The sequence below is a fragment of the Euphorbia lathyris genome, chromosome 1, assembly GCF_963576675.1.
Source record: "Euphorbia lathyris chromosome 1, ddEupLath1.1, whole genome shotgun sequence".
In the NCBI taxonomy this organism is placed as follows: domain Eukaryota; kingdom Viridiplantae; phylum Streptophyta; class Magnoliopsida; order Malpighiales; family Euphorbiaceae; genus Euphorbia; species Euphorbia lathyris.
In genome coordinates, this window is record NC_088910.1 from 32870819 (window position 1) to 32895119 (window position 24301).

At 38.9% G+C, this 24301-nt stretch overlaps 1 long non-coding RNA gene and 6 other non-coding genes across 7 annotated transcripts; all 7 read right to left on the bottom strand.

Moving 5' to 3' along the window:
• Nucleotides 1-20584: 20584 nt before the first annotated feature.
• LOC136227160 (uncharacterized) lies at nucleotides 20585-22491 on the bottom strand. The gene is made up of 2 exons (XR_010687978.1): nucleotides 22101-22491; nucleotides 20585-21630 (listed from the first exon to the last, which is right to left on the bottom strand). It is a non-coding gene; the product is annotated as an uncharacterized lncRNA (long non-coding RNA).
• Nucleotides 20742-20834, bottom strand: LOC136215839 (small nucleolar RNA SNORD96 family). The gene has a single exon (XR_010682843.1). It is a non-coding gene; the product is annotated as a small nucleolar RNA SNORD96 family (small nucleolar RNA).
• On the bottom strand, nucleotides 21115-21200 carry LOC136215837 (small nucleolar RNA SNORD36). The gene has a single exon (XR_010682841.1). It is a non-coding gene; the product is annotated as a small nucleolar RNA SNORD36 (small nucleolar RNA).
• On the bottom strand, nucleotides 21449-21542 carry LOC136216269 (small nucleolar RNA snoR31/Z110/Z27). The gene has a single exon (XR_010683263.1). It is a non-coding gene; the product is annotated as a small nucleolar RNA snoR31/Z110/Z27 (small nucleolar RNA).
• LOC136216286 (small nucleolar RNA snoR31) lies at nucleotides 21829-21920 on the bottom strand. The gene has a single exon (XR_010683282.1). It is a non-coding gene; the product is annotated as a small nucleolar RNA snoR31 (small nucleolar RNA).
• Nucleotides 22097-22194, bottom strand: LOC136215831 (small nucleolar RNA R30/Z108). Its single transcript, XR_010682833.1, has one exon. It is a non-coding gene; the product is annotated as a small nucleolar RNA R30/Z108 (small nucleolar RNA).
• Nucleotides 22280-22384, bottom strand: LOC136216275 (small nucleolar RNA Z107/R87). Its single transcript, XR_010683270.1, has one exon. It is a non-coding gene; the product is annotated as a small nucleolar RNA Z107/R87 (small nucleolar RNA).
• Nucleotides 22492-24301: the final 1810 nt, after the last annotated feature.

The following is a 24301-nucleotide window of genomic DNA, read 5'->3' on the forward strand; positions in this document are numbered from 1 at the left end:
CTTTGGTAGTTCGGAAGTCCAAAACGATTGAATTAGATTTAATTTAAAGCTTTTGAATAAATCTGGAAAATATTGGAGTGCTGCTGTAATTTGCCAATTCTGTCACTAAATGCTGTTTACTGACGGATTTTCCGTCGGTAAATCTGCCAAAATGTAAAAAATGCCATTTCGGTCCCTTTTTCTTAACTTTTAGACTTTTAATCCTTAGTATATAAATATATAATAATTTAATATATTCTTTTCAAATTGTTTTAAAACTTCAACATATATAATTATTTTAGGAGATTGGTATCCCATTTTTTATTCTAATTTTTGTATATATACATATTACTTTCTTTTTATTATTATTCATTTAAATTACATTAAATTCTATTTTAAATGTTATTTACTTGGGCATTTTGGGAGATAATTAGTAGATATTGGGGGATGAACATATAGTCTTTTTGACATTAGGATTATATTAGTTATGTATATATATATAGTTTTGGGGTATATTTGGGTTATCTTAATTATTGTTAAATAAAATTATTTTGAGTGATAAAGACTATTTTCCTATTTATGAATTTCATTCACTATTTTCTTATGTTTAAAGTATAAATATATTATTTTCATTATTCTTTCTTATATATGTATTAGATAATATATTTTCTTTTACTCTTATTTTATGTCTCTTGGGCTAAAAGTTGTAAATATATATCTATATTATTTCCTTTATTTCTTTTGGTCATTTATAAGTCCATGTTTCAAATGGGCTTCACTTGGAAAAATTAAATTTTGGGCCTAAATGTGTTTATTGATGTAATTATAATAGTTAGAGAGTCCATTAAATAAGTGGGGAAAATAAGTCACAAAAAGAGAGTTTTCAATTAAATTATTTAAGCTAATGAGCTTTCTTAAATCTCTAATGTAGATAAATAGAGTCATTTTGGTTGATATTTCAAATCGTTTTCTAAACACCACGTTTTAAAACCTTAGTCCGTTCCAACGACGGATTAAGCGAACATTGTAATCAAAATCGTTTTCTTTGTTAATAATGGAGATTTTGAATCGCTTTCTTAATGAATTTGTACAAAATAAATTTGACTTGTATGTTTAACCACGTTTTCTTATTAAAAGGCTTTTACTTTAACGTTTTCAATTACTCGAGTCGTTCCAATGGCGACTCGGCTAAGCTTCATCAAACGGGGTTTTAAAACGTACCTAAATCGTTCCAACGGCGATTAAGGTGCGAACCAGGTAATAAACATCGTTTTGGGAAAATAAGTTAATGTAGAATAGACACACAACATAACATTTAAATACGGTTGTAAATAAATCACTTCTTTCTTCCCCCTCTCTGTGTATGTATAAACATAAATGGGTGATTCTTTACTGATGTGGCTTTTCAATATCATATGCTCAAAATGGTTTCCAAAAAGAGAAAGAAAAGGGTTTCAAATGAATTTTAAACTTAAAGAAGTATACGATTAGTCCGTTATCGCCTAACATGCTGAGTAGGAGGCCGGTGGTTCATAACCGGGCGATGTCGGGGTGCCTAGTAGCCTTTCTCCGGAAAGGAGCTAGCCTTCTCGGCTCGTACCTAAGTTTCCCGAACCCACACCGGTCTCCCGCAAGGGATCGGTGTTCATTTTCCCATTCGTGGGTGGTGACTCTTCCATATCTCCGAGCTCCGGTCCTGCCGAGCAGCTTGATTCCACGATTGGTTGCTTTCGGCGCCAATCACCGCTTACGTCGCCATGAGGTTGTCCACCCCCCGGTCCGCCCGGGAGATTAGGCCGCGGCACCTCGTCTAACAGCTGTCTTGTACGTTTTGTCGAGACAGCTCAGCAGCTTCTAGCCGAAGTTGTCTACGTGGATCTTCTGGATCCTTCTTTGCTCAGCATGCGTTTCATCACTTCAACGGCAGCGTTTTGAAATACGCGGGCTGAGTTATCTTGGGCTTGTTTGACTTGGGCATTGACTTCCATATAGGACTTGAGCCTTATGATCTTTATGTCTTATAATAAATTATAAACTCAACATTGAACAAACACATTAGTAACAATAAATCAAAGCATTTAAACTTGGTGTGTTGTAGAATATTTAATTTCACTTAATTAATTTTGTCAAATCAAAATCCTGTGGAAAGGTGTTTCAACACAACCAACTTTGAACAGTGCTTCATATGGCACATGCTGACGTACACCCCCATCAACATGCCGGTTTTCTTAGTTGCTGGGTTTCTACGCAGCACGGGTACGATGAGACTTGGGTCACTCATAACTCGAATTCTTCTTGACCACAAGATTGATCTCAAAGGTGAGGAATCCTTCAGAGGAACTGAGATCACAGCTGCCTCGCTGAGGGCACTTAAATTTGGACAACCCTTAAAGAAGGGAAAATTTGTTGTTGCTGGTCAAACTGACCAAGCTGAGGAATCCACTGCTGTGCCTCAGAAAGGGCGACGATCTAAGGCCCCAGCTTCTCGCAAGAGAAAGTCTGCTGAGACTCCTTCATCGAATGTTGAGTCTCCTGCAAAGAGGCGGAGGTCAGCTGGAAAGTCAGCTGAAAAGAGAACCAGGCAAGATGAGCCTGGAACTGAGGAAGCTGCTGAGCTCTCTCAGAAGAAGCAGAAGACTTCATCTATGACTCCTCTACAGGCCATACCAACTGCTTTCATCATACCGAGTGATTCTCATTTCACTCAATGCCAGGGTACTGATGCTGAGGAAACTGAGGTCCAGTTAGATGACCATTTCATCTCCCAAGTTGAGGAAGAACTTGATGGAGACAGCACTGCTGAAGAAGAAGCTGAAGCCAGCGGTCAGGATGACGCTGAGGAGTCTGAAGAGTATGACAGCGAAATCGAGGTTGAAAATGCTAACATTGGGATAGAGTGTGGAGCTGTGCAAACTGACACCGAGTTAGCTGCTGGAGTTGAGCAAGTTGAGCAAGTTGACCAGACCCATACTGAGCACAAGGAACCTTCTCCTACTCACTCAGAAGAACTTGCTCATCATACCACTCCACCGCGTAGAAGGCGAAAGCTGGTTAAGGCTAGTGAGAAAATGGTCAGTGAACCTCCTGTGCAATCACCATCTATTCCTGAACTTGTCCTCTCCAAGACAACAAAGGATCCGTCTACTGTCAAACTGACATTCTTCAAGTGGCAATCCACTTCAACTTCCTCCACGCCGTTGGAAAAACAAGCCTCTGTTTCTTCTCAACAGGAACATGCCGACCATAACACTTCAACCACGTCAACTAGTCAGGTTGAACCGACCACTGCTCATGCTGTCTCCTCAAGTGTGGTGCTAACTCTCCATCTTTTCGCCGTCAGCACAGACAGTGTTCGGGTTATTACTTTTACAACAACTCTCTCTGCTGATCAATCAACAATTCCTCCAACTCAAGTGCAGATTGAGCCAACTCATCCAGTCACTGACCAGGGTACTCCCTTCACTCCACTTTCTTCTGGTCATACTGATGTACATCGAGATGCCACTGAGTCCGGCAAAAAGCTCATTGACTCAGTGCAAGCACTCATCCACGATCTTCAACACTCCGCTTTGCATGCTGCTGGATCTTCAATTCCTGAGACAACTCAGCTCTCCCAGGTCACTCTACTTCTCAACGAAGTCAAGAGACTCAAGGATCTGCTGAATGTAGTCTTGTAATTCCAAGCCCAGCAAGCTAAGCAGGATTCACTTGCCAAGTTGGCAGAGATACAGCTGTCAACAATTCAACACCTGAACTCACTTCATCAACAAGTTCAGAAGTTGTCTGCTGTGAACACTGACTATGCCACTTCCTCAGAACTCAAGATGCTTTTTGCTCAGCTTCATACTGAGCAACTTAAGACAAATGAGCAAATGGTGTCCTATAGTCAGTGCTCAGTCGAGCAAATCGGTGAGGCCATCAGGCTACTTAACCTCAACAAGCAAGAGATGGATACTGACGCTTTGAAGCAGAATGAGTTGTTGTCTCTCGCACAGCAATCTTTCAACCACATCCGTCATAATAATATCCAGCGTCATCATTATGACTCAGCTCTCTTGAAGACTTTCCACTAAGTCTTTGCTGGCCTCTCTGAAGCTCTCATCTGGCAAGCCAAAGCTCAAGCTTTCAGTGTAAATATGCTCAGTGCTGCTGATCTTCATATACCAGTCGAAGTATCAGCTGATGGAGTTGCCATTTTTGATGGCGTCAATGAGAGTGCTGACAAGCTCAAGGAACTTTCGCAGGAACTGACTCGCGCTGTCTTAACCGATGCGTTTAAGCTCCCTGAAGTTGACAAAACGGGGGAGAAAGCGCAAGCTGCTAGAGCTCAGCATGAGCAATGTCAGTACGCGCGAAGTCAGTCACAGGGCAAGAAAAAGAAATAGATAGGCTAGGTCTTAACATTTGTAATCTATGTGCTATGTTTATTTCTTTTGCTGTGTAACTGCTGACTTCTTTCATTATATATCATACTTACTTTTCTTATTCAAATACTGCAATATGATATATGCTAATAAGTACTGAGTTATTATGTATCTTCATTTATATCAGCTTTGTTTAACACTTATAATATTTATTGACTAAATGATATGCTGATAACATGTTTGACATGAACCTATACACTTATGAAATATTCTGATAAGAACTCATTGAACAACAAATTACTCAGCGCGCTCTATATGTCTAAAACTTCCGCCTAACACTGAGTAAATAGAATATGTGATATAGCTGACCTATATCTGAAAACTGACCTTAGACTTACTCATTTAAATCCTTAAATGTCTTAAGTAAAACTAAGTCAGTAGCTCAACCCTTACGGGGGAGTTTGCTAAATTATACTAGGTCAACTATCATAGGGGAGCTCATACTGAGTTCCTTGCTGAATAGTTTTGCCAACATCAAAATGGGGGAGTTTGTTGAAACACCTTTCCATATAATTTTGATTTGACAAAATTGTTTAAGTATAAATTAAAATACATATTCTAAACACACTAAGTTTAAATGCTTTGATTTATTCTACTAATGTGTTTGTTCAATGTTGAGTATAAATGTTATAAGTCATAAGGATTGGAAGGCCCAAGCCCAATACGGAAGCCAAGGCCCAAGTCAAACAACTCAGTACACTCGGCCCACGTATGTCAAGACGTTGCCGTTTTGAACAAAACGCAACTCAGCAAACGGAAGGATCTAGAAGACCTTCAGGAACAACTTCACAATGAAGCTGCTGAGTAGTCTCGACAAAGCGTACAAGACAGCAGCTGGTAAAGGAAAACTTCCAGACAAAGTGTTTCCTCTTTTGGCAAAGTTCAGACGACACAGTATGCTGTCCAGTTGACTTTACCATAAAAGGAGAGACCATCTGCTGAGCTGACCGAGGACAGAAGATACACGATTGTGATTGGCCGAGAGCTCTGTACAAGTCAGGATGACAACGACACATAGCCGTTTCCCTCCAACGGTTATTTCGAAATTCAAAATGACCGATGACCCAGACGTCTCTATAAATAGTGCCATCACAAGCTTCACTATATACAGAACTTGATCAAGCCATTGCGCTGACCAAATCTCTACAAGTTCTGCAAGCAAGAAGCAAAGCAAATTCTTACACTACATTTCTAATATCTGTGTAAAAGTCTAGAGTGATTGTAAATCGTCTAAAGTGTCTTAGCACATCTTTGTATTAGGACAAAACACTTATCATTTCTAGAGATAGAAAGGAGAGGCTGAGTACTCGGTTTTAAGTACTCAGCGAGAGATTAGGATTGAGTAGAAGTATAGAGGAAGGTACTCTTGTCATACTCAATTGCTGATATTGTAAAAGGTTTGAGGCTCTACCTTTAAAGAGCTCAGTAGAGTATTTGAAATCTCGGAACGTGTTTCGGGGACAGGACGTAGGCTTAGAAGAAGCCGAACCTGGATAAATCTGCTGAGTGAAGTATTTCTTACCTTAACTCCTTATTTATATTGCTTGTTTTAAATAATCAAAACTGACCAAGTAAAGAGGTCAAGTTGAGTTGTGCGCGTTGAACGTCTGAGCTCAGGAATAGACTCTAAGTGCTATTTCCTGACTCAAGCTAAGAAACTGACCTAGTCACCTGTTGACTAAGCCAGTATCTTATTGTTTACTCAGCGCCGCTGTTCAAATCTTTTTCTTTAGAAAAAGAAGTCTGCCTAAATTGCAAAAAAAGTTTAAATAGTTCCTAACCCCCCCCCCCCCTTGGAACTATACTTGCAACTAAACAATGGACCAACAATATGCTCACAATGGACACCTCCCTATACACCACAACACAATGGTGTATCCGAAAGGAGGAACCGTACCTTACTAGATATGGTGCGATCTATGATGAGCATTGCATTACTTCCAAAGACATTCTGGGGCTATGCCTTAGAAACTGCCCTCTTCACCCTAAATCGAGTACCAACTAAATTCGCTAGTTCGTTGGTAGGAAACCACATTTTCATTCATGAGAGTATGGGGTTGTTCAGCATTTGTCAAACGCGTAGCGTCAGACAAACTAGATTCCAAATCTGATAAATGTTTCTTCATTGGATACCCTAAGGAAACTATAGGGTATTACTTCTATCATCCAGATGATCAGAAAGTAATAGTATCCAAGCACGCAACCTTCTTGGAGAAAGAGTTTCTCGAAGAAATAGAAAAGGGCAGCATGATTGAACTTGATGAAGTTCAAGAAGAAGAAACACCGACTGAAACAATAGAAGCGGTTGAGGAACCCGAAGCAGTCCCATTGGATGAGACTCAAGTGCCACCTACTCGTAGATCATAAAGAGTTCGTGAACTCCTAGTTAGATATGGTTTTCTAGTGGGAGATGATGATTAGGTTCCCGTGTTAGACGACAAACCCAAAAACTACGAAGAGGCTCTTACCAGTCCAGATTCTAAAGCATGGCTCGAGGCTATGGATTCTGAAATGGATTCCGTGTACACTAACCAAGTGTGGACTTTGGTTGATCCACCCGAAGGGATAAAACCCATTGGGTCCAGGTGGATCTTCAAGAAGAAGACTGACATGGATGGAAAGGTTAGTACCTACAAAGCTAGGTTAGTAGCGAAAGGATATCGTCAGAAGCAAGGAATTGATTATGACGAAACTTTCTCTCCTGTAGCCATGTCCAAATCAATCAGAATAATGCTTGCTATTGCCGCTCACTACGATTACGAGATTTGGCAAATGGATGTGAAAACAGCTTTTCTAAACGGAAACCTGCTTGACGATGTATATATGATGCAGCTTGAAGGTTTCATATCAAAGGATGCAAACAAGGTTTGCAAACTACAGAGATCCATTTATGGACTCAAGCAAGCATCGAGAAGCTGGAACAAGCGTTTTGACGAAACCATAAAACAATTTGGTTTCGAGCAAAATTGCGAAGAAGCTTGCATTTACAAGAAGGCAAGTAGGAGCTCAGTTGCATTTCTCATATTATATGTGGACGATATATTACTAATGGGAAATGACATAGCTCTACTACAGTCGGTGAAAGTATGGTTATCCGGTAACTTCTCCATGAAAGACCTTGGTGAAGCAGCTTATATACTTGGTATAAAGATCTACAGAGATAGATCAAGAAGACTGCTTGGTCTTTCACAGGCTACATACATTGAAAAGGTGCTAAAGCGGTTTAGCATGCTTGAATCGAAGCGAGGTAACTTACCCATGGTACATGGAGTAAAGTTAAGCAATCATCAATGTCCTAAAACCGAAGATGATAAGAAACGCATGGCTGTAATCCCGTACGTCAGCGCAATCGGTTCGATTATGTATGCTATGCTTTGCACTAGACCTGACGTAGTGTTCGCATTAAGCATATCACTCCTGAGACTTGCATGTAACAATGTCTTCTGTCGAGACAGAGAGCTGATCTCACGAGCTTCAGATATGCAGATATCTGGACAGTTGCATGGATCCGATGAAAGGGAGTTCATTAGGATTGGGGGCCCGACTTGAGATAACAGGATGGGTAGATTCATCCTTGTCACCTGTTCATCTCATTGTTATTAATAGGTATAAGTAATCCTAAGACTCAAAGGAATGTTAATTAGTGATTCTGGATTATGGAATGTGATGCTTTGATCATGTTGTAACACGGTCCATAACAGAGATGACTCTGGGGTGTGAACGGCAGACGTTGGGTATCACAGGAAGTAATTGCAGGATAGTTATACATTGGATTTAGCATTTGTCACTCCCGATAAATGGGAGATACGTCCAAGGATCGCTTGTGGAAGACTTGACTCTAAATCCTTGCAAGGTGATAGCTTAAGACTTGAAATACAGATTTCACTTAACCTATCTAATTGGAATTAACTCGGCATGTACAAGTAAAACGAACGTCTCGCTATATGTGACTTGACATTATCCATAGTCATAAGATTCAGTTCAAGGATGTAGTTGATAAAGGATCAAATTATACTGTAACTAATACGGAAAGGTCAACGATAGAATCAACCTGTCTTCTTATAGCTCTGGGGGAATGTTTCGGATTTTCTAATCACATTTCGCGTAATCATTCCGTTATGCAAAGATTAAATATAATTCTGAGAAAATTAATTTAATAGTTGCATACGGCTAGCAGAAATAAGAACCTAATGGGTCACACATAAGACTTTGAGCCCAAAAGAGAAACAGATGTTAATTAATTGATAGAAACCCAACTGAGTCCACTAAGGCCCAGTACATAAGGGGGGTGATTTTATGTATGTAAAATACATAAAAAAAATTTTAAAAAATTTGCGCAATGCGCTTACATTAAAGAAGAAAGAAAAATCCCCACCAGACCCAAATGTGATTCGAACCCATGACCTCCCAAGGCATAGGTAAGCTCTCAACCACTAGGCTAAGAGCTTCACCACAATGTAAAATACATAAATAATTAATTTGATTTTAACAATTCTAATTAGATTATGATTATGAATTAAATTAATTAAAGGATAAATAAGTTAGGAGGTTTAATGAGATTAAATTGCTTCTATTATTATCCTGTAAGGTTATTATTATTATCTTTATATTTAGATATAATTATAGATAATAACTAATAAGAATTTTATTCCGAATAAAATTCTTATTCAGTAACCTAATTCTATCTAACTAGGGTTTAGATACAAGAGAGTATATATACCCCATTTATATGAGAATTTTGGCCAAGCCCTAGTCTACCGAAGAGAGAGAATTTCGACCCCCCTTGTTGAGGACAAGATCATTCACCGCTTCCTTCCGATTCGATCGAATTTCATCTCTTTCTCTTTTTTTTTGAAGATAAAGAATTTTATTAATTAGTAAAGAATAAATTAGCAATCAAAGGAGGGGGAACAGACTCCCAGCTCCTATGCTCAGGCAAGGAACCCACCGCCCGTGCAAGAGCATGTGCGACAGAGTTCGCTGAACGGGGCACAAACTGAATTGAGTAGGACTCAATATTCTGTAAGAGGGTTTTACATTCCTCGATAATTAGATTAAAATACGAATGGGAGTCGATGGAGGGTCCAGAGAGAGCATTGGCTACCACTTGACAAACCATTTCAACAACTATTGTACCCCAACCTTTGACTAGTATCCATCGTATAGCTTCTCGACAGGCCATGGCCTCCGCTAAAAGTGCATCCATCGGGCAATTTATTGGACCATTCTGACCTGCAATAAAATTACCATTCCTATCACGAGCATAGATACCAAAACCAGCAGCCTGCACCTCTACGAAAACAGCCTCATCCACATTAATCCTGACCACTGTAGCTGCCAGCTTTTCTGCGGATGGACGCGGTAGCTGTTGGGTTTTAACAGCACCGTTCGAGCGAGCCTGAATCCATCTAGACAGGAACGCAGTGGCCCTGCTGAAGACCACACCCGCCGATTCAACATGCTGGCGCCAAACCAATTCATTATGCGCATTCCAGATGGCCCAGCACACAACCGCCGCCTGTTCACTCTTTTTAGGATCTGATTGAGCTGCTACCAGATTCCAAAAAGCCGAGATATCTTAACACTGTGAGCTTACATCTCCTAACAACGAGAAGTGCCAAACTTCCTTGGCCTTGACGCAGCCAATTAAAGCGTGATATGGTGTCTCCTGGGCGAGTTTGCACCTTGGACATACAACTTCGATAGGAACGAAACGAGCCTGCAGTTTCTGCATCGTCGGCAGACAATCAACAGCAGCCCGCCACACCAAATCTTTGACCTTAGGAGGAGCTCTAATTCGCCATATGAACGCCCAGTTCGGCGATAGACCATGATTTGCATTCTGTATTTCCCCAAGTGTTTGTATATATGTTGTTTTAACCGAGAATCTCCCGCTCCTCTCATGGTTCCAGAACCAACTGTCCGCACCGTGGTTTGACAGAATTGGAATTTGTCTGATCAGCATCCGATCTCTTTCATTAAATAGGTCCTGTAGAATTCTGTCATCCCAATTATTAGAGTCTGTGCATCTCAACTGATCAACAGTCGCTACTCGAAGTTTCGGCTGACAAGGGCTCTCAATATACGGGTTTGTTGCTAGTAGCCAGGGGGAGTTCCAAACCGGCGTATCAGCACCATTACCTATCATCCATCGCAGACCTCCTGCAATCACACTCCGTGCCTCCAAAATACTTCTCCAAATGAAGCTCGGGTTATTACCCACCTACGCACTCATAAAGTCAGAGTTTGGGAAATACCTGGCTTTATACACCCGCGCCACAAGTGAGCTTGGGTTATTCAAGATCCGCCACCCCTGTTTTGCTAAAAGTGACAAGTTGAACTCGTGTAACCTTCTGAAACCCATTCCCCCAAATTTCTTTGGAAGACACAGACGCTCCCAAGATTGCCATCTGATACCCTTAGAGTGCTGACCCTCTAAGCCCCACCAGAAAGAGTTCATCATTCTTTCCAACTCTACGCATAGCAGATGTGGTAACATAAACAAGCTCATGGCGTAAGATGGCAAAGATTGAAGAACGGATTTGATCAAGATTTCCTTCCCAGCTCGTGAAAGAAACCTGGCTTTCCAACTCATAACCCTCTTCCTCACTGCGTCTTTAAGATACTGAAAAATCTGGACCTTACTCCTGCCTATTAGAGAAGGTAATCCCAGGTATTTACCAGACACCTCAGACGGCCTGACCCCAAGCAGTGTACATAGTTTGTTCCTCAGCATCGGTGAACAGTTCCTACTAAAACCCATTGATGATTTTTCAAAGTTAACTTTTTGCCCCAATGCCACTTCATAAAACCTAAGGCATTCCTTAACTGTGCAACTCTCTTCCTCGGACGCTTTAAAGAATAAGTAGCTATCATCCGTAAAAAGAGATGAGATATCGCCGGGGCTGTTCTAGCAATTCGGCATCCATGAATCTTTCCTCTTGCTTCTAAGGCTGAGAGCAAAGCGGATAATCCTTCGGCACAAAAGAGGAACATATACGGTGATATAGGATCTCCCTGACGAAGGCCCCTTTGTGGGTGAATCGGACCAATCCTATGTTTTCCATTAATAACGTAGTATGAGGCCTTAGATACACACTGTAGTACCAACGAGATAAGCTTCTCCCCAAACCCTAACTTGCGCATCATACCCTCCAGAAAGTTCCACTCAACTCTGTCATATGCCTTGGACATGTCTAATTTTAAAGAGACATAACCCGTCTTCCCTTGTGTTTTCCTGTTCAGAAAATGGTTCACCTCAAATGCGAGCAGCACGTTATCAGAGATTAGACGACCAGGGATAAAAGCACTCTGATTCGGGGAGATAAGCTGTGGAATCACCTGTTTCAAGCGGTTAGCAATCACCTTCGAAACCACTTTGTAAATAACACTACAAAGCGCAATAGGGCGGAGATCCATAATTAATTCAGGCTTCGACTTCTTCGGGGTAAGTACTAAGGTCGTTTCATGTATGTTGTCTGGGAGCTGACCCGAATTCAACCAATTCAGACACGATGTTGTAACTGACTGGCCCACTATATTCCAAAACTTCTGATAGAACCCCGGGTTGAAACCGTCCGGCCCAGGACTCTTGTCCGGATGCATACTGAACAGGGCTTGCTTAACTTCATCCGCCACAAATGGCCGTTCAAGATCGCTAGCTGTATCGGCCGACAGTTTAGGACTCACATATTGAAGCACATAATCCGCGGCTGCCCCTGAGGAGGAGAAAATAGACTGGTAATATGAGTGAATGTGCTCCGCCAGGCCGTTATTCCAATCGATCCAGTCCCCTGCCTCATTTTTCAACTTCTGGATTGTGTTCTTCTTCCATCGACCAGACGCCGCAGCGTGGAAGTATTTAGAGTTGAGGTCCCCGGACTTGAGCCATACTTGGCGAGATCGCTGCCTCCAAAAAGCCTCACGCTGCTGTAGCAGCAGCTCGAGACGTTCCCTGACTAGAAGAACTGAGTTCTGCATCGTGCTGCTGTTCGAATTTTTCCCCCTACGAATCTCCCCATGACAATCCCTTAATTCTTTCCAAAACCGACGTCGGAGCTGCTCCCCCCAACTAAATAAAATAGACCCGCAATACCCTTGCTTCCCTACAATATCAGTACCGTCGGTCTGTTCCCAAGCCTCATGAACCTTATCCTCCAATCCCTCCTCCATAAACCATGAGTTCTCAAAACGGAAGCTTTTGTGGTGGTAACTGTTATTGTTCTGCAGTGTCAATGCAATAGCCGCGTGGTCCGAGGCACTAGCGTCTTCACGGATAGCTTCAGCTTCCGGAAACAGGGCTAACCACTCAGGAGACGCGAATACCCAATCAAGCTTCTCCTCTATACACCTTATTGAACCTCTACCTCTCTCCCACGTAAACCTGTGGCCCTTCGTTTTAACTTCATATAGGTCACACAGCTCAATGGTATTACTAAAACCCGCCAGAAGAGCCGGGGGTGGGGGTTACAGCCCACTTTATCAGAAGTTGACATCATATCGTTAAAATCACCCATTATGATCCATGGGAGAGTACTGAAGCCCCTGAGCGACTGTAAGAGCTGCCAAGACTCCCGCCGGCGAACTCGCTCGGGAAAGCCATAGAAACCGGTTAATCGATACTCCGGCAAACCTTGTAAAGACACACATACATCAATAAAATTCGGAGAGAAGCGCAGTAAACTAACCGAGCCTTTCTGCTTCCATAAGAAAGCCAAACCACCCCCATTGTTGACAGGAGGAACAAAAAACATGCCCTCAAAGGAAAGCTTTCTCTTCAGAACCTCAATCTTCTGCTGATTACATTTAACTTCACTGAGGAACACGAATTCTGGGCGAAACCTAGACACCAAGTCTAGTAGCATACGAATTGTCCGAGGGTTGCCCATGCCTCGGCAATTCCAACTGATTGAACTCATTGCTGCTCGCGGGTCTGAACATCAGAACCCGCCTTGTTAAAAGAGATCACAGAATCTATTACATTATCTGATTGATTATTAGCCACAGCCATATCCCGATTACCAGCCTCCACCTTCCTGCGACGTTTCACCTCATTAATAAGCAATGGGGAATCCTCGGGGTTCGACACATTCACCGGTTGGATATTTTCCTTCCCGTTAGCTGTCTGCTTGCTTGAAACATTCAGTCCTGAGCTCAGACCAAGTTCACTTGTACTATTCTTCACCCCTTGGCCAGTAAGGTTTGCATTCCCTGACATATCCGGTTCTTTAACAGCCAAGCACGGAGGGGTAGACAGCAGGAATCGTGATTGTGCTGGAGGTTGTGACCTGCGCAGGTTCGCTCTTAACCAACTTTCATAAGGCCGAATAGCAATACCAGGATCCGGAACATCCAGGAGTTTCTCGCAGAACCTTTTAGGGTGCCCTATACAGCCATAAAAGAAGCAAAAAATCGGCAGTCGTTCGTACCGAAAGGTAATCCAGGAGAACTCCCCTCCCACTTTGCCTATCTGCATCTTCCTTTTCAGGGGTCTAGTGACATCAACACTAACCCTCACCCGCATATACGTCCTCAATTCCCCACAAAAATTATTCGGGTCCGCCTCTATGAACACACCCAGAAAGTTACCCACACTAACTGCTACTCGTTCAGACATAAAACCTGGGGGGAGATCAAACACCTGCACCTAGAAGCTCCCGTGTGTTAGGGTTACAGCGAGCGGATGTTGATCGTCCGTAATACACTCAGTTAGAAGCAGGTGTTGGTCGAACGTCCAGGGACCGCCTTTGATCACACGGTCACGCTCGAAAGGGTGAAAAAAGTCGAACCTGAAAAGGTTAGGCGTTATATCGACAATGATCATACCTCGTGAGGGCCTCCATAGTTCAGCAAATGTATTTTTCATTATCGGCGCCCGGAACGGTCTGTCTGTAAATAGCTTTCCCACGAAACTCCACCGCGGTGGACCAGGCTATTCTGGCGAGGGTTCTTCAGGTAACACGAGGCGATGGAGATTTTCCTCCTCAATGGTGACGGAGTGGAAAACGCGGCTTCGAGATTCATTGTTAAGAGTAAAAAATGGAGTGGACAGTTCGCCGGAGAACGGGAATCAAGTTGATCGTTGCCCTAGCCGCACGTAACCCTCGTCAAGAAGCGAGACTTTCTTACTTTCTACCCTCCTCTCATCTCTTTCTCTTATTCCTTAATCTTGTGTTGATTAATTAGAGACAATCTATTCTTGATTGTTTTTACACGGTTGAGTTCTAACTTAATTTTGAATTGTGTTTTTGTCTTGTGCTCGGGAACTCGGAGCAAGAGTTGTGGGCACTTCGATTGCAACGGTAGATAGAACTTCGAAAGGTATTTCCTTCTATCCCTCTTTATATGAAATAACGATTAACGGATCTTGGGTTAATGGAAAAAGGTTAAAATTTTTATATTTCCGCTGCCAAACGTTAGCCTATTTTCCTACACCCTCCTCAGCTTCCCCCCACAGGAAGCGGCGATTGATTTTATCAAGATCTTTGAGAACAGGCTCAGGAAGACGACAAGCATGCATTAAATGATTAGAAACCGCACAATTGACAGATTGAATCAAAGTAAGGCGACTCGCAAGAGAAAGAGTCTTAGCTTTTCAAATGGCACACTTCTTATTGGTTTTATCTAATGTTTCCTTAAAGGAAGCTTTAGAAACTCTATCACTATGGAGGGGAATTCCCAGGTATTTACCCAGAGAATTAGTTTGAGGGATACTAGATAAATCACACAACCTTTTGCAGGCTCTCTGGTTCATATTTTTAGAACACAACATCCTGGACTTTTAGATATTAAGTTTCTGACCAGAGGCAGAACAGAAACAGTTAAGGATATCTATAATCACACTAATCTGCTCCTCATTTCCTTCCACAAAGATCAAAACGTCATCTGCAAAGAACAAATGAGTAACCTGGGGACAGAATCTATTGATGGACACCGGATAAAACTTCCCATTACTAACAACTTCTTGGATAAGGTGGGTCAGTCTTTCCATAACAATAACAAAAAGAAAAGGACTCATAGGGTCCCCTTGACGGATACCCCGGGAAGGAGTGAACTCCTCCGACATATCCCCATTAATCAAAACTTGAAAAACAGGAGAAGAGATGCAAACCTCAATTAAACTCCTCCAGCTATCAGGAATCCCTGCTCTCTTCAGACTATCAAGAAGGAAACTCCAGTTTATGCGATCATAAGCTTTTTTCAGATCTAACTTCAGAGCCACAATACCCCTCTTACCGCTCTTGATTTTCATGGAGTGGACCATCTCCTAGGCTATGAGCACATTATCCATCATTTGTCTACCAGGAACAAAGCTTCCTTGATTCTGACTGATGATATCAGGAAGAATACAACATAGTCTATTGGCCATAATTTTAGTAATAGTTTTATAAAGCACATTACAAAGACTAATAGGCCTCATTTGTAAGAAGGAAGACGACTTCTCAACTTTAGGAATCAGCACCAGAAGAGTTCTATTTACCAGTTTAATATCTCTGGAACCATTAAAAACTCCTTTGATAAAACTATAAATGCCTTCCTTAACAACCTCCCAGTGCTTATGGTAAAAACCAGCAGGCAGACCATCAATTCCAGGAGCTTTAGTAGCCCCAATGCTAAAGATAGCTTGATCAATTTCTTTCTGGGTAATATGCTGGAAAGCTTCCAGAATCTTATCCTCTCCCAAGATGGGATAAGTAGAGACAGACTGAGCTTTATCCAGATCCACAAGGTCCTCTCTAAATAACTCTTTATAGAAATTAAGGACCAAGTGACGGATATCCTCATCCTCATAAACCCACTCTCCATTTGAGTCTTTAATAGCATCAATCCTATTATTTTGTCTTCTAATAACAGTAGATAAATGAAAATACCTGGTGTTTCGATCTCCATCTTTAATCCAGGTTTTCCTAGATTTTTGAAACCAAAGTAACTATTCTTGTCTAAGCACAGCTTCCAACTCCTTCTGAAGAGTTCTAAGAAGACCATCCAAACTATGATCAAATCTAACCTCCAAAATACGATGAATGCCCTCAATTCTATTCAATAACTTATTCTTTCTCCTAATAATATGGCCAAAGACGTTCTTATTCCATCCCAGAATATTCTTTCTAAAGCCCTCAGCAGCTTGTAAGACATTAGAATGAGGCTTCCAATTTTCTTAAACAAAGTTTTTAAACTCAGGATGAGCTTCCCAAGCCACCTGATACCTAAACGGTCTATCCCCTCTAGGCCGAAGGCCTCTCACCAGCCTGAATAAGACAGGACAATGATCCGAGTGTCGGAAGGGAAGATTTAACACAAACACTTTAGGGAACCTAGTTTGAGCCGAAACATTAGCATAAACTTTGTCTAAACGCATGAAAGTACTATTACGCTTCCAAGTAAACTTATGACCAGCAACACCAAGATCAGAAAGTCCACACAAATCCATACTCTGCTTATAATTGAGGCAACGATTAACATAGTGATTCGCACCCCCTCTCTGATCACTCATAAGGGCAATATCATTAAAATCTCCAGCCACAAACCAAGACTCAGTCATACTAATGCTCATAGAATAAAGAACCTCCCAAAGCCGTTTACGATTAGCCAGGACAGGATCAGCATACACAAAGGTTATAAAGAAAGGTTTATTACTAGGAAGGATCACCTTACTATGAATAAACTGTTTATCCATACTAACAATATCAAAATGGACACGATCTGGAATCCAGAATAGCCAAATCCCACTAGCCCGTCCAGTAGCCTCCGATCTGACACAATTCCAGTTTCTAAACTTTATAACCACCTCATCTGCTTTAACTCCACTAATCTTAGTTTCCATTAAAGCAAAACAAGAAGGATTAAACTGTTTAATTAAATCTTTAACATGGATACGGGTAGCCTTGCTAGCCGCTCTTCTGACATTCCACACAAACATCTATAGAAAGGAGACCACTGACCCCACCCAACACCCTAGACTAGATACTTATTAGGGGTTCCTGAGAGCCTCGCAGAGGTACCAGCTGGCCCCCTCTTATCTGACAATACCATAGAACTATGGATATTTTTTTGCTTGCCCTTAGGCTTTTTCATACTAATTTTGTTGACACCCATAGCTTTCCCAATACCAGGCTCAACACAGAAATTAGGAATACTAACCTCTTTTAACTTCTCCTTTCCTTGAGAAGCAAAAGCTTGGGATTCATTCTGGGCTTCACCTTTGGAAACAAAAAGAGGATTCACAGTCTCAACCACATTGATAGTTGGCTCAACAGATTCTAAGCCTGGCATGCTTTGCTCAATATGCTCGTCAGCCTGGTTAGAGTCTTGAACCTCCTCAATAGTCAGAGCCACAAATCTGGACCCTGCATTGATAACCGAAGCAACCCCAGAACCTTCACTCTTTTTAGGGTTAGGCTTCTCTTTAATAACAGGATTAGAATTAGAAAGGGTCAGAGTAGTCTCAATATTAATGTCAAGGGGACGATTCTGAACAACATATGGTCGTGTCCTTCGTCTACCCGACCTCTTAGCAACCATCCAGGGGCCAAAATCCCCCCCCCCCCCCCCCCATCCCCTTGTATCCCTTCCGTTCTTCCACTAACAAACTCAACTACCTCCTCCAACATCTTCTCCCTTTTAGGGTATCCCTCATATGTATGACCATATATACCACATTCAAAACAAATATTATGCAACCCTTCATACTCAATAAAGTAAACCTTCTTATGAACACATAATTTTGACAATAGGGGTTTAGCAATATCAATATCAATACATACTCTTGCAAACTTACCTCTAATAGCCCCAATATCAATACATAATCCTCAACCCGAATAAATTTAATAATATAGTAGTCATTTTCTAAGTCAGTAATATTAACTTTCCCTTTTTTGTCAACTGAGCCTGGATCCTCTAAGCGAAATAATTAAAACTAATTCTTTTTCCAAGAACCGTTACTATTAAAGAAATCTTCCACTTATCCCTAAGAGCACGCTTATCGGCTGAGGAAAGCTGGATCACATGACACAAAGGATCATCCTGATCCCCATCCTCTTCGTCAGAATCAGAAAAAACTTCTTCCAAATCTCGCTCCATAATTTCTTCATTTACACAAGGATCCTCTTCGACCACTCCCATGACCGTATTCTTTTATTTGATTTGTAATGTCATTAATTATGTTTTATGTAATGTCATTTATTTAAATTAAGTTGTTTTATGATTTTTATAATATATTTAGTATTGAGGCAATTATTTTGTTGAATAAATATTGTGTTGGATAAAAATTATTGTGTTGAGTAAACATTATTAATTATATATTAATTGAGTAAATATATATTATTTTATGACAAATTGATCCCACAAAAATTGAAAGTAAGAGAGTAGTATAGTTATATGTTATTTGTATTAGTTATTTTTGTATATTTGACAAGTGAGGTAACAACCTCCACTATAGATGTTCTTACGCAAATAGAAAATTTTCTATCTCATTATAAAACTAACTTTACAAACAACTTTTTGGATATATATTGTAATTATTGAATAATTGATCTTTCAATCTTTATTATATGGTAGATTTTTATGGTTAATTTTTAGGATTAATTTCAAATATAACCCATGTGGTTTTAAATTGTAACAAATAAATACTTGTGATTTGATTTCGAGCAAATAAATACATATGGTAAACTCCGTTTTTCAAATAAATTATTGTAGTTTGCGTGTTTTAACAGATAGGTACCTGTAGTTTGAATATGTTACAAATAAATACTCGTGGTTTGGATGTTTTTGTAATAACAAACCATAAACAAACGCTTAATTTAAGCAAATACCCGTATCTTCACTATTTCCGCATTTTTGAAAAAACAGAGCATACCACAGGTATTTATTTGCTCAAAATCAAACCACAAGTATTTATTTGCCAAAACTTGAAACTACAAAGTTTATATTTAAAATTAACCCTAATTTTTATTGAGATGTTTTAATTGTAAAATATAGTGATTTAACCAGAGTAATTGTTTATCATTATATATTTTTGGTGATAAATATGTTTTTAGTGATTTTTTATCATTAAATATGTTTTAATAAGAGATTTTTTTATTATTAGTAATATATTTTTGTAAGGGTTTTTAATCATTATAATTAGTTTGAAATAAGGGGTTTTTTTATTAGTTCAATTGATTTTTAATAAGTGTTTTTTTGTATTATTATAATTAGTATTAATAAGCGGATATTTAATTATTGTAAATATTTATTAATAAAAGTAAATTTTCCATTACAGTAAATTTAATAATAAATGGACTCATTTCCGTTATTAAAAATAATTAGCAAAACAACATTTAACAATGGATTTTTCCACTTATTAAAAGCTTTTACTAAAAGTATTTAGACTTTTAATAACAAATTTTCCCATTACTAAAAAAGCCAACTTTTTTGTAGTGGTCAAGATAGGCCGATTATAAGAGGTTACTATATCTTTGATACTACATAATTAAACAATAAATTTCACTGCTAATAGTTGGTGTCATCGATAATGATCAGTGGACATGAGAGACATTAGTCTCCAAATCAAAAGAAATGGATAGGCTATTGGATGTATCAAGACAGTCTCTAACCTTATTAGAATTAGTTTAGATTTTAATAAGCTAGATTTTAATGCACTTACTCTCGCTTTAATATAGATACTAAAACGAGAATAAATGCATCAAAACCTAATCTACCAAATTCAAACTGACCACAATCAAATCGTAGACTATTCTAATATATCCATTAGCCTACCCCAATTGAGACCGTATAACCAAGATTATACAAACCATTAGGAATAAAAATTAGCGTTTAATTACAATTAATACCAAAAACACAGTAGCCTCCCACAACTTGCCCATCTTGACTTAACATCTGTAGAGAAATTGTAATAGTTTCATCATTATCAAATATACCATAACATAAGACTGTGTATCTTTTCCATTTCTATCAAACATAGTCTCATTATTATTATCAAGAATTGCAAAAATAGATTAAAATATTGACTTTACATATAAGCACAAATATAAAATCTAATTTTAAAAATTAACAAAACATCATTTAACTAAAAAATTGTTTGTAATAGAGAAATAAAATTAAACTATATAAAATAGAATAAATTGATGGAGATCAACTTTTTTTTTTTGGTTCAATGGAGATGAACTTAATAAACTTAAGGCTTTGTTGTTGTTGTAATGGAGATGAACTTAATAAACTTTGAAAATATTACACTACGAAATTGAAGTCCACAAAAAAAATTCTAAAACACTGTTTTTGTACAATTCTTTTTTTATTGAAAGGAAGAGTGAGATTGTTCACAGTAAATATTAACCACAAATGCCTCAGATTTGCAGGAATGACAGCAAGGCTTTGAAGGCCATTCAGTCCCGAAAGATGGTTAACTTGGTGTACTGATCTCATCACCGGCATCAGATAGATAAAATTAAAAAAAAAAAAAATAGAACAAATGTATGTCTCATGGCTATTCCCATATTGTAATGGCGGCGACGCCGCTACACAAGGCGATGGAATATGAGACCTGCCCTTTCCGCGGAGGAAAACACCTCAACACATTGGGGGCATTTATTTCTGACGTTTTACATTGGATTATGCAAACATTCAATTGTCGTTTGCTCCAAATTAAAGTAAAGGATTTCTTGGTGAAATTCCCCGCCAGATAATTAAGCAAAGTAATTAAAAATTAAAAGGAAGAGCATCAGTTTTAAAAAGCTCGATTTCAAAGCCTCATGGATGATCAGCATATTTGAAAATCAAAATTGGTTTCATCATCTGATCAATTCAAGCAGTTCTCAGTTGCAAAATTCTCAAAATGATTAATTTTTTGAACACAGGATAAACTAACTATAAACAAAAAGTCACAACACTAGATGACATGGAGCAGATCGCTCATCACAATATGATCTCGACATAAAAACTTATCAATGAGAAAAAGCTTGCAACCGGGCTGTTGAGCTTGAATTTGTATGTCATCATTGCAATCCAAACAAGAAAACACAAACAACATTCTAAATTGAAGCATGATTATCATCATCAGAATGGAAATTTTATTCTCATCCACAGCATAGAAGCTGTGTAGGAAGGTGTCCTAAGATTTTCCAAGCTTCATCATTTGATGTTTCAGTCCATTAGGTTGCACAAAACTCAAATTTGTCACTACAAGTCAAACTATATGGCACTGGAATAGGATCACATCTGAATTCAGAGCCTACAGGTTTCAATAAGACAAAAATTTTAGATATGTAAAAATCTGCCCAGTGTTTTAGACAATGATGCACAAGTATTCAAACGGAGACGCATGGGCATCAATGACAAATAGACAAGCAAAAAATCAAGTGACAAAACTTCAATCTATTCTACAAATACTAAAAAAATCTAAGTTGAAGTTGAAGCAGTATATCTCTTAGCAGATTCAGAAGAAAAAACAGTTAACATCACTTGACAATTAAGTCTCAGATCAAGTGTTGGATTATGTTTTGTTTGCTTCATCCTCATCCAAAATGCTTGAAAATAATAAGAACAGGAAAACAAATATAATAGAAACCCCCAATTTCACCACATCTGAAAACAGAAAAACAAGGTTTCACCTAACAGTTAAACTAGTTATTCGAATCGAATCAATTCTAATGAGCGAGAGTATAAAATAGATAGGAAAGCGGAAATGGGGAAGGAGATTACTCAGTGGTGGCTAAAAATTATAGGTTCGATTCTGCCAGCGGATTTCCTCAACTTAACTCAGAAGAGGGAGCTGTAAATCCTCATCGCAACCTCAATTTCCCCCAAAATCCATAGTACTCCAACAATATTTCAAAAAACATCAAATCAGAAGATAAAAATTAACAGAAAGCGGAAGAGAAGATCACTCAGGTCAGCGGGAATATCGACACGCAAAGTTCTCTATGAAAAGAGAAGCCTGCATTCCGGTCTGTTGAGCTTGAATTTCCTGAGTCATCACTGCGATCTTCTCTTACGCAAATAAACAATTAACATCGCAAAACAGAAAGAAAAAGCTATACAAAAGACAGAGAGGATAGAGACTTGCGGCGAGGAAAGAAAACAGTGAGTAGCCATTTCATTTATAGAACAGTGAGTAGGGTTTTGCTGTGGCGACGCATCAACAAGAGAAATTGTTGGGCTTTTATTCAATGTAGCTCAGTTCTAACTCCTACAAGCCCGATCCACTCATGTTCCCAACTATAAAAGTCCAGTCCATTGATAAAATCGTATTTTCATAAATTAAATTTTGGAAAATTTATATGGAAATACCGTTTTATAAAATTATTTACAATTTTTTTTTTATTAAAGATTGGTTACCGAGGAAAGCGACGGACATCCCAGCCAGGCTGGCACCCCCGCGCAAGACCCCGAACCCCTTTATTAAAAGCATAACGCAAAAAGGAAGAAAACAATAAAGAACAAAGAATTAATCATTATTTTCAATATATTTTGAAGACTATGATTTATAAATTAGAGGTTTAAGCTATATTTTTTGGGATTAGAATTTATGAATTGGGGTTTAAAATTCATAAATTAGGGTATAAAGATATATTTTATTTGTGATGTATAAAAAATAAGAATATATTTAGAATTAATTTTGGTAAGTTTGATTTAATTTTAATTTTTATAACTAATGATTTCCAATGAGAAGTTTTAAATTTTTACTTGATGATAGTAATTTAATGTTAAGGATTTGTATAATGAAAAGTTTTAAATTTTTACTTGATGATAAAAAAAAAAAGCATGACTTAAATATAAACATGGGTAAAGGATTTGTATAATGTTACTCATTTATTGATTTGTGGTAACAAATTGGTTTCATTAAAAAATTATGAAAGAACTTTCATTAAATTAAAAGGCTCCAAAAATCATGATAAACTAAATCTCGAATAGAAATAGAAAATAAAATATGAGAACTAAAATCTTTTTACCTTCTTATATATGTGTGATATTTGATTTTTATTGGAGGTCAATTGAAGAAGATAGTCGGTTGGAAAGCAGCAATAAAAAAGTGAAAAACTCGAAAGGAAATGTGGGTGAGGATGTAATGTGGGGAAGAGTGTTAGAATATATATTAATCAGTATATTGTGAATATTTGTATTTAGATTAGGTAGTTCATATGTTACCTTAATTTTAGCCTTATATGACTCCATTTGTATTCAAATTGGGTAGTTGATTGGTTACCTTAATTCTAACCTTAGATAGCTCCATTGTATTTTGTATTTAAACCTACTATGACTAATAAGATAATCAACAGATTACCTTTTTTTCATGGTTCTTTCATAGTATTAGAGCTTTTACGCTCCTAGGACTCTCTTCTCTTCTCTCTTCCGTCGGCCTTTCTCTTCTCCTCTCTTCTCTTTTTCTTCCTGCTAATCTCTTATTTTCATCATGGTAGAGAACAAGTTTCACCCAACTCTCGTTGTGTCAAACATCAAAAACAACATCTCCATAACCCTTAAACTAGAGAATGTTTAATATTCAACATGAGCGGAATTATTTAAAATTCACGCAAGATCCCACAAGGTCCTCCACCATATCATCTCATTGGCGGTAGGAATAATGAAGGCACCAGCCTCCGATGAGGAAAAAGAACTCTGGTCAACTCTTGATGTAACGGTTCTAGGATGGATTTATGCCACTGTCTCCAAAGATCTTCTGAAAACAATAATTGAACCCGATGCAACGGCCAAGTAAGCCTGTAATAGGTTGCGTGATATATTCAAGGATAATAAAAATTCTCGTTTTGTTACTCTTGAGCAAGAATTTTCTCATACAATTATGGAAAAAAATTCTAATGCCTCATCGTATTGTCAACGGCTTAAAGAATTGTCGAATCAATTGGAAGATGTTGGTTCATCGATATCTAATGATCGGCTAG